The following is an 11,290-nucleotide window of genomic DNA, read 5'->3' on the forward strand; positions in this document are numbered from 1 at the left end:
CTCACGTTCAATGTCTATATATATAATGAGCAGCAGTAGCAGACAAAGTAAATGATAACTAAATAAATAGATCTAGATGTTTGTGAGGTCTCTCACCTCCTTTTTCTCAACCTCGCATTCTCTTTTGTCAGCTCTGTTTGCTGCCCAAATGGTTATATATGATGATTCCATTAATTAAGTACAGGTGTACATTGGCATACATTATATATGCATCTGTCTATACGGAACACAAACATATATGTAAACATATGTAATTAGTTCTTAACTAACCTTAAGGACCAAGTTCTTCATGCTCATTGATAACGCTTCCTCCTAAATTTATATAAACATTTTGAGATTTAAGTAAAATCATTTTACAATGCGAACCATACATTAGGCCACAAGGTTATAAGTAATACATGCAAGCAACTTGTACCAATAATTTTCTAGTATCATCTTGTAGTTCACACTCAACAAAAAAGATTAGAGAGCATTTTCCACATTATTCCATGTATCATGACTAGGCTTCATATCAAAAGCATGGAAAACTAAAATGATCAAAAGCATATGTTACCTTAATGCGACGGATAGTTCCCAATCCTTTCTTTATGTCCTCCAATTTCTTCAGATCCTCATATGATAGCTTCTGTAGTCCCTCTGTATCGCCAGCTCTCAATCTGCAACATGCATGCTGATATATGTATAAACTTTTTTTTGTAATATATTGCTTGGGAACCTAAATGCTATGTGAAACAATGATTACCATGAAGTCAATATATTTATACATGACGAGAGTGTAAAGATACTAGGAACATTGCTTCCCATGATTTCCCTTTAGCAACACAGAAACATATAGTTATACAATAGATGTTGAAACCAAGACCAACATCTACACGTGCATGCATTCACAAAAATTGATAAAGTGAATGATTGCCAGAAACTCTTCACAGCATTAAACCCAATGCTCGAAGCTTATGAGATGTTACAATCAGTTTTTTCAGAGGATACCTTTGCTCTTGTTTAAGCCTCTCCACGTCATTCCGCAACGTAATTACCTCCTGATCACTAACAGTATACATTGTCACCACAATAGAACTACTATCCTAGAAGAAACCAAGTGGGCATCTATGCAGGCATCCATACATATATATGTAAATCAGTCGCTTCTCATCAAAATGCTGTAAAGAAAATAAACAAATAACCCATTAAATCTTGATTCACTCTTTTCCAGCAATTCATAACATTCAAAATTAGTAGCAACCCACAACCTATTTGAAAATCACAGATCTTAGTCATTTGATTGCACTTAGAGGATATCATTTAATGCAATAAAGTTTTTTCTGTATTCTTAACAATCAACGTTGGTTGCTTGTTCTCATGGGAGCGGCGGTGTGGGGAGTTTTACATTCCAGCTTGATGTTGTATGAGGGAGACGATGTTCACGAGGCCAAGACGATACACAATAGAATATTAATATCAGTTCATTTCAACAACCTCGAAAAGCAGGTGCGATCTGACCATATTTGGAAAACAGTGACTATGGTAACGTTATGGGTATTATGAAAATGTAGATGTAGTCGACTTTATGATGCAGCAAATCTTGGTCCTTCAGATGTATTTCTCGAGATATGGGAGAAATTGCTGACAATAATCCATGTGCAATATGATAATACACATGGTTTTCTAGAAAATGTTCATAAGACAAGGATGAAGCTTCTTCACTTATGGAGAAAGGTGCCCCTCTTTGTAGAGTTAGACCAAGGGCCTTAACTATCGACTTCCATGGACCCTTTCTTGAATATTAGTACATAATGGCGATGTACCGCATCAAGTTTCAGCACCCCTTTATAAGTTGTTTTTGTATGTACAAGTTTGGTGTACAGACAATGTGTTTTATTCTATGTTGTACGCCTCTAGGCAGAAAACTTCAAGTTGTAGCCTTCAAACGTTTTTAATACTATTGAAGAAAATATTTCAAGGAATAATAAGATGAAGAAAACACCGTCATTACTAGTAGAAGCTTAATCGCTTATTGGAATTACTTGTTATTATAACTAAAGGAGCATAGATATCTTTCCTCAAAGAAGGATTCTCAAAGGAAAAAATGGTTTAATCATAGACTCTAGATCGTTGATTGTTGATAAAAAAATCCGTAGGCTCATCAATCTCGTTAGAATCCCCACGGAATCTGCCTCTTGTTGGGCTAGCCCACATCGAATCTAACCATAGGTGCTTCCCTCACTTCGGAGACATTTCCATTCTGGATCGACCTATGCTAGAGATCTTTCGAAGACAAAAGCTACAATACACCTAACTTGAGAATCTCACTTGTGCCAAAAACCAGATTCCCTTGTTTCTTCTCTTTCCATCTTATTTACTTTTATATTTACTGTGTAATATTTATTTTATTTTGATTTGTTCTCAAAGACGAGACAACACTCAAGATGTAATCTCTTATTTGGTCTTATAGGTCATTTTGGCCTCTTAAAAGACGTTAAAATATCTTTCTTTCTTTAGGGAATGTATGTGAAAACTACCCCATAATAGGCAGTCACAACCTCACCAACAAACAACAAAAATCTGGATTTTCATTGTAGTATATTACGAACATGCACAAGTAATAAATCTATGTTAAACTTGGTTCCAAACATCAAAGATCATGACACTTATTCGTAAAGAAATCTAAAAGTTTAGGGATGGAATATAATCGAATGCAAGTCATCCATACGTGGTGAACCATGTGGAGGAAGAACCATTGTAGTATATACGTAGAGAGGAAGAACCAGACAGTCCAAGAGATGGCTCATACAATGCTATCTCAATCTGATCTTCCTCTCTCATTTTGGGGTGAAGCTGTCAACACAGCAGTCTACATCATCAATTGCTGCCCAACAAAAGCAGTTGCCGCAATGACCCTTGCAGAAGCATTTACAGGTGTAAAGCCCTCAGTTTCTCATTTTAAAGTCTTTGGTTGTGATGCTTATGTTCACATTTCATATCATAAAAGGACTAAATTTGAGTCAAAAACCAAGAAATGCAAATTTCTTGGTTACAGCACACAATGTAAAGCCTACAAGTTATGGGATTTAGAATCAAAGTCCCTAGTCACCTCACGGGATGTTCATTTTGTGGAGTCTCAATCGGATAACTCTAGGATTTTACCTAAGTTCACGGTTGAAATCCCAGCTCCTCTGGAATCTCCTATTTTAGACGTAGATATCTCACCTTCAAGCCCCCCATGTCCTCCTACTCAATCTCTAACTTCACTAACAATTCAAACCTCTTCTTCAACTCCACTCGTTTCCCCTCCCTCTACACACTAGCTTCCACCACTTCCCAAGTGGCCTCAAGCCACCATTCGTGATTCTCATCTCTCCGATGTTGAACTTCACAAGTATACATTTGGCATTTGACCAAAACAAGGTATTGATTTTGATGAATTTTCTCACCAATAGTGAAAAGGAGTTCTATTCAAGTTATTTTAGGTTTGATAGCTCGTTTAAATCTTGAGGTTGAGCAACTTGATGTGAAGACCGCCTTCTTATATAATTCCAAGTAGTTCTAGTGTAAAACCTTATAGTGATCAAATGCCTTGTTTTGAAGAGGTAGCAATACTTCCCTCTTATTTCATAAAAAGACAGCACAATGGAGAACATAGCATTCTTCCAATTTCACCCCCAGATGGCACATTTGGATATTTTCCACTTGGATAACTTCCACGTGTCAAATAATTTGTTTGGAAGATCAAGCATTTTCTCATCTTTTGCTTTCCTATGTTTGGGGTGCTTAGAATTTGCGCAAAGATCCTACTTACGATTCCCATTACTTTATTTGGATTTCTTTTAAATGTTCTACAAGGTATGATTTTCATCGTGGTTTAAACAAAAATAAATTCGCAGCAATACACACACTGTTTGCTTAAGAGTTCATACAAATCAAAGAAAACCCAAGGGAATCATCATCCTGATGAGAAGCTTGGTCTTGTTGAAGAGGAATGTAGTTAATAGGGTTTAAATCCAACTTCGTATAGCTTGTTTCAGAATTCATAATTCAATAAATCCAAGATGCAAATACTTGAAATCACACAGCACATGCAATTACCTTACATTAGATATAAACCAAAAGGATTGTTCTTTCCAATGGAAAGATTGTCTTTAACCAAGGGTACCAATTTGATGAAAGCTAAAATGGTGGGGGGATACCAGCAATAATGAATATGAAGAGCATTGGTAATCAGGTCACCAATTGATTTTCTCTGGTATAGCTTAAAACTATGATAGGAGTTGCTAAAATAGACATGAGATTCAATTGGTGTTTTGTTGAAAGCTAACTCGCTGAGTTAAGCCTTTTCAAAATCAGATTGTTCACTCAACAACACAGGTCACCAATTGATTTTCTCTCACATAACTTAAAACTATGATAGCAGTTGTTAAAATAGACATGAGATTCAATTGGTGTTTCGTTGAAAGCTAACTCACTGAGTTAATCCTTTTCAAAATCAGATTGTTTTGCTTATAGTTTCAAACTCTTTTACTAGTAGATATTGGGATTATTTAGACGTTACATGCGCAAAGTAATCTCCTCAGTGTATGAACGAGTATGATAACCAGGTTATATGCTATGGTTAACTAGCTCATTATGCCTTCTGATGTTATATGATAACAAAATATCTGAGGGTAAGAAAATGAAAGTTACATGAGTATAAATAACTAGGGCAAAAACTTATTGACTGCGTGAGTTGTGTAGTTAGTCATTGTATAGTGTGCAAGAGATAGATAGAGACAAGAAGTTGTATCTGTTGTAACTGCCGGTTGGCAAAGATATATAGAGCTCGAGGTTGTTGCCTCTCAATTTTCTATTGTACCCTTCCTCTCTCCTATAGTGATCCTGATTGGAGTCTGTGAACTCTTGTGGTTTTGCCTCTCGAGGTTTTCCACGTTAACATATGGTGTCGTCTCATTCTTGTGTAACTGTATCAATCTCTATTTTTTTCTATTCTGTTTCTTCCTATTTGAGTTTGGATCTCGGTTGTGGCCGAGTGTGATTCCTCTCAAATTGGTATCAGAGCAAAGTTATATAAACTTCAAACAAAACAAAGTGAAATGGAAGATTCATTTGAAGGCATGTTCAAGCTCACCAGCTCCAACTACTCAATGTGGAAGTCGAAGATGAGGGACATTCTAGTGGTCAAAGATCTCTGGATTCCAATACAGTTTGGAGATAAAAGACCAAACAAGATTGATATCGCAACCTGGGAGGGAATGCACTTGAAGATGACAACATACATTCAATGCTTCATTGACATGAGCCTGTACAACAACTTCAATAAAGAAAACAAGGCCCATGACCTTTGGGAGAAGATTGACATTATGTTGGAGAACAAAAATACCATGAATCAAGTCTCAATATTTCGAAAAATAGTGAGGCTCGGGTATCAGGACGGCTCCAGCATGGCGGAGCATATGAATCCCTTCCAAGGGCTAATAAACCAAACTACCTCACTCTAAGTATCTCTAGCCAAAGAGGTATTGGCATTGTTGTTGTTCGGATCCCTTCCGGATAGCTGGGAGACATTGATCGTCACGTTGGGCAACGCCGAACCGAAAGGTAAGCACTTGTCCCTAGCAAGTGTAAAATCGAGCTTGCTGAATGAGGACGCTCGTCGAAAGACAAGGAGACAATTTCCGACCCAAAGGCCCTAGTCACGAAAAGTGATACACATAGAGGGAGAGGCGGAAATCGGAGTCCCCAAAAGTGCTTCTATTGTGGGAAGTCATGGCACTTCCAAAAGAACTGCCGACACTTTCGAAAGGAAAAAGGGGGAGCCGACAATGCTGACTAGAAGAAGAGTTTGGACAGGAAAGGCACGTCGGCTGTTGTGACAAGCGAGGAGGAACCACTACTCATAAGTGAGCAGAACGAATTGAGTCTTGTCGAGGATGAATCGACATGGGTAGTCGATTCGGGTGCGTCATTCCACCTGACCTCGTCAAAAAGTGCTTCTCATCCTACAAGGCAGGAGACCACGGCCTTGTAAGGATGAGAAATGAAGGTGCATGCCGAATTGTCGGCATCGGAGATGTGTGCCTGGTAAAGTCGATTGGTATTGAAGGATGACTGACACATTCCGGAAGTTCGACTAAACCTAATATTAGTCGGTTAGCTGGATGACGAAGGCTACACGGGTAGAATCCGGAACGGAGTCCTAAAGTTCAGCAAAGGGAGCCTGATTGTGGCCCAAGCTCAAATATGTCAGTCAGAAGTGAATGTGGTAGCTGACATTGCTGGTGAACTGTGGCACATGAGGTGGTGCCACATAAGCGAGAAGGGGATGCAAAGACTGGCCGATGACAACCTCATTTCGGAGGGGAAGAACGTGCAACTTGAGAAGTGTATTGATTGCTTGGCCGGCAAGCAAAACCGAACCTCTTTCCGGTCGAGAACGACAAGAAGGAAGGCACCACTTGAACTCATGCATACCGATGTATGCTCCGTGGACACGAAATCACATGCTAGATCGCAGTACTTCATGACCTTCATAGATGACCACAACAAGAAGTTGTGGGTCTCCACGCTGACGACGAAGGACTAGGTACTATCTGTCTTTAAGGAGCTTCATGCGAGAGTCGAGAGAGAAACCAGCTGGAAGCTTAAAGCAATTCGAGCAGACAACGGAGGTGAATACCAAGGGCAATTCGAGGAGTACAACCAGTCGAAGGGAATCCGGCTCGAGTACACTGTGCCGAAGACGCCAGACCTTAACGGGCTAGCCGAGAGGATGAACCAGACTATTATGGAAAGGGTTTGAAGTATGCTTGCACATGCTAAGTTGTCCAAGATATTTTGGGCTGAGGCGCTGATGACAACGACGTACGTGATAAACAGATCACCGTTGACACCCTTAGACGGAGATATACCACAGAGAGTGTGAACCGGCAAGGACATGTCGTACCGACACCTAAAGGTGTTCGTTTGTCTTACCTACGTACATGTGGCTAAGGATCAAAGGAGAAAATTGGATCCAAAATCTCGGCCATGCATATTTCTCGGCTACGATGATGACAAATTCGACTACCGATTATGGGGCTTAGTCGACAAGAAAGTCATTCGGAGCCAAGACATAGTCCTCATGGAGGAGAAGACTATTGTCGACTGGGTGTTGGAAGCCTACAGCCAACTGAGAACATGGAGACTGAACCGAATTCTAGTCGACTATCAGAAGCCAATTAGGAGGCAAATTCAGACAAGGAACCGGAATGATCGAGACCCCGAATTGGATTTGGATGAAGAACTAGTGGCAGAAAACCAAGGAAGAAGTTACTCTCTTAGTGAGAAAAGGCCCCCTCGGAGATTTCCGGATGAAGAGCATGTATTGTTGACCGACGAGGGGGATCCGCAAAGCTTCAAAGAAGCAAAGAAAGACACTCACAGCCGCAAGTGATTAAGTGTCATGCAAGACAAGATGGATTCCCTGCATGAGAATCACACATACGAATTGACAAAGCTGGCGAAAGTAAAGAGGGCGCTCTAGAACAAGTGGGTATACAAGGTGAAACCGGGAGACGACAGAAATCCTACAAGGTACAAAGCCCACATCATGGTGAAGCGCTTCCAACAAAAGAAAGGAGTGGATTTCGACGAGATCTTTGCCCCGGTCATGAAGATGGCATCTATCCAGACGGTGTGCTTGTGTCGTGATGTTTTCGACACAGTGCGAAACCACCCTCAAAGGAGAATAAAGTAGTGGTCCAAATAAACTAATATTACAAATTTAACTTTTGTAATAAATGATGAAAAGATAGTAAGGTAGAAGCGGTTTTTCAAAAGTAGATAAAAATAGAAAAAGTAAGAGAGAAAAAAACGCAAGACGTGGAATTGAGGAGCTAATTTCCTCATCTGATGTCCAAATTAGACAAGAAAAGATCCATAAGAAAGCTAACTCAAAGGGCTTTCCAAAAATAACTTGTATGTCTAATTTGGACTTACAAAAATAAAATAATGATAGAAATAAAATGCGACTCATATAGACAAGCTTTTGTTTAGGAGAAAAATAAAGCAAGCCATGGAAACCCTATAAATAAGAGCTATTCTTAAGAAGAAGGGGGGGAGATGGATAGGGATTTAAAGAAGAAAAGATTTATGTTTCCTCTCTCATACTCTTAACCCTAAAGGGGGATATAAAAAAATCACGTATCAAAATAAGTCCATTATATGGATGATTTAGTAATAAAAACTCTGTATGTTTCCTCTCGTACTCTAAGCGTTCTTACTCATAAAAATAATTAATCATTATTCGATCTTCAATACTCTCTTACTCGAAGATTTGTTTATGCATTAATATAATTAAGTATTATTCAATTTCTCATACTATCTTACTCTTATTTGAGGGAAATATCTCGTCTTAAAACTTAAAGTGTATAAATCATTTAGCCCTAAATCCTTCTGGTCCAGAACCCTGACGGTTCCAACTCATGATTCGCACTAGCTGGTGGATTTTCACGACACCGATTGAAGAAGAGCTTATACGATTTGAAGCAAGCTCCCAAGCAATGGTACCAGAAGTTGGACTCCTTCATGACCGACCAAGAATACCACAAGACGCATGCCAACCACTGTGTGTTCGTGAAAAAGTTCGACGGAAAAGAATTCCTAATACTCCTGCTATATGTGGACGACATGTTGATCGACGAACGCGACCGTATCAAAATCAACACATTGAAGAAGGCCTTGAGCAAGTCTATGGGTCCGGCGAGAGAGATCTTAAGGATGCACATAGTTCGAGACCGGACGAAGAAGCTATTGTGGTTGTCACAGGAGAAGTACGTGACAAAGGTGATCCAAAGGTTCAGCATGGTGGATGCGAAGATGGTCGGGTCGACAGTTCCGACAAACTATAAGTTGTCCAGGAAACAAAGTCCGAAGACTAATACGGAGAAAGTTGAGATGATGAAGGTACCTTACGCCTCGGTAGTTGAAAGCCTAATGTACACGACTGGACATCGGATATACAGTCGGAGTGTGAGCCAATTCATGAGAATTCCAAGAAAAGAGCACTAGGCCATCATCAAGTGGATACTCTGATACCTGAAAGGTAGCTCGAGTGCTCGAGTGTGTGCTTTTGATTTAGCTCAAGTAAACCCCTTTAGGAAGGCTTCTCTGATTCAGACATGTCGGTTGATGTACATATCACCCGGTTCACGATATGTCATGACCTATGCAAGGGAGTCGTATCGTGGGAGTTGAGACTACAGAAGTCCGTGGCATTGTCAACCACAAAAGTAGAGTACATGGCAGCCGTAGAAGCCAACAAGGAAGTGATCTAGATGAAGGACTTCATCGGAGAATTGGGAATTCAACAGGAAGAATTCTTATTCTACTGCAACAGTCAAAGTGTCATCCATCTTGCAAAAAACACGGCCTACCACTCTATGACCAAGCACATCCAGAGGAGATACTACTAGCCCTTTGAGTGGGCAAAAGCCAAAAACTTTGCTTTGATAAAGATCCACATGGAGAACGGGTCGAACTTGCTGACCAAGGTGCTCTGACAAAGAATCCCATGGCGGAGTGAAGGGAGAGTTTGCTGGCAAACCAGTCCCTCTGGATGGGAATTAGACGAGCCGGATGAAGAAACCGAACCAGATGGATCCAAGAGGTATCCGGCCATATCCGGTGTGTACCAAAAAACAGGGACATATTAGTAAATATGTTTCCTATGCACCTGTTGAGGCTATACTTGTAAATAGCCTGAAAGTTACATGAGTATAAATAACTAGGACAAAAACATATTGACTGTGTGAGATGTGTAGTTAGACATTGTATAGTGTGTGAGAGATAAATAGAGACAAGAAGTTGTATCTGTTGTAACTGCTAGTTGGCGAAGATATAGAGCTCGAGGTCGTTGCCTTTAAGTTTTCTATTGTACCCTTCCTCTCTTCTATAGTGATCATGTTCGAAGTCTGCGAACTCCCGTGGCTTTGTCTCTCGAGGTTTCCACGTTAAGATACGGTCTCGTCTCATTCCTATGTAAGTGTATCAATCTCTATTTTTTTCTGTTCTGTTTCTTCCTATTTGAGTTTGGATCTCGGTTGTGGCCGAGAGCGATTCCTCTCAGTTCAGTCATATGGACATGAAAGGGTTTTGGTAGCATGTACTTAGTTATCCCCCAATGCTGAAAGTATAACTGATGTCAATATGACAGGCCCAATTTTTCACTCCTAACTTTTACTAATGCAGCATGCTTAGACTCGTACCACGAGAGTACGAAGATTGTTTAATGACTCTGAAATGGTTTAGCAAAGTGCAGGGCAAGTTCAAAAGACCGTGGGTAAGAATGATCTAAAACGAATGACTGAATCATTTGTCAGAGCAGTGCAATAGCTCTCCCCACTATAGGAGTGGGTCAGTTAAATCAGAGGACCAACTACAACTGGCCAACCAAACGTTAAGGTTTTCTGGTTAGGATATGACCGACAAGGCACACAAAGATGTCCAGTTAACACGATGGTTGATCCATATTCCTCATGCTGACAGTGACATGACTGTCTGCAGACTAGACCATCAACAGTCAACCACGATTACGAATGCAATCCGTAATATAAGGCCAAGATGACAAGGATCAAAGCAAGGTAGTAAAGATCACAGAAAGTCAAGAGTAAAAGCAAAGCACGCTGAAGAAGAGTAGAGATCACATCAAATAAAACAAAGAAGGGATGTTTGGCTGGAGGGAGATTAAGAAGGCAGCGTAAACGAGGGTGAGGGTCAAAGTGAAGGCAAGGACTCACAGGATGAAGAGGCATTGATGGCGGCTGGAGGGAGACCGGGTCACTTGCGGCTGCTTCTTCTTGTCTTCGAGGGAGGTAATGCTGAAAGATGTCTTCTAAGCCGCTGCAAAGAAAGAAAGAAAGAAAGATAGAAAGAAGTCATGGTCATGATGATTGGTAATTAGTTAAATCGCTGCAGAGAGGAGAGAGGATGGGATTAATGGCGGAAGGAAGAAATCGATGGAAGGAAGGAGGTACCGGTGTGGGGGGGGACAGGCGAAGTGGGAGAGCTTGCCGGAGTTGGAGGAGGTGATGAGGGCCACTTCAGCGTCGCAGAGGACGGAGAGCTCACGCGCCTTCTCCAGCAGGCCCACGCGCCGGCGCCGCCGCTTGCGGGTAGTAGCCTCCTTCTCCATGCGTTTCATCTCTATCTTTTAGCGCCCCATCCCCATTCCCTCTTCTTCTCCTTCTGCTTCTGCTTCTGCTTCTGCTTCAGCTGTGCAGAAACGGCCTGCGACTACCTAACGGCGGCGCTGTCTCCACCCTCC

General features: G+C 40.9%; 1 long non-coding RNA gene across 2 annotated transcripts; it reads right to left on the reverse strand.

The window, feature by feature from the left end:
- Positions 1–55: 55 nt before the first annotated feature.
- On the reverse strand, positions 56–10,858 carry LOC147867474 (uncharacterized). 2 transcript variants are annotated; one of them, XR_015529352.1, is made up of 5 exons: positions 10,764–10,858; positions 988–1,037; positions 554–656; positions 271–312; positions 56–140 (listed from the first exon to the last, which is right to left on the reverse strand). It is a non-coding gene; the product is annotated as an uncharacterized LOC147867474 (long non-coding RNA). The 2 variants fall into 2 exon arrangements; XR_015529351.1 differs by lacking the exon at positions 10,764–10,858 and having other exon boundaries at positions 988–1,103.
- Between the last annotated feature and the right edge of the window lie 432 nt (positions 10,859–11,290).

The sequence above is a fragment of the Azolla caroliniana genome, unplaced genomic scaffold, assembly GCF_043228905.1.
Source record: "Azolla caroliniana isolate FFs.n. ecotype wild unplaced genomic scaffold, voAzoCaro1.0.p SCAF_2, whole genome shotgun sequence".
Taxonomy (NCBI): Eukaryota; Viridiplantae; Streptophyta; class Polypodiopsida; order Salviniales; family Salviniaceae; genus Azolla; species Azolla caroliniana.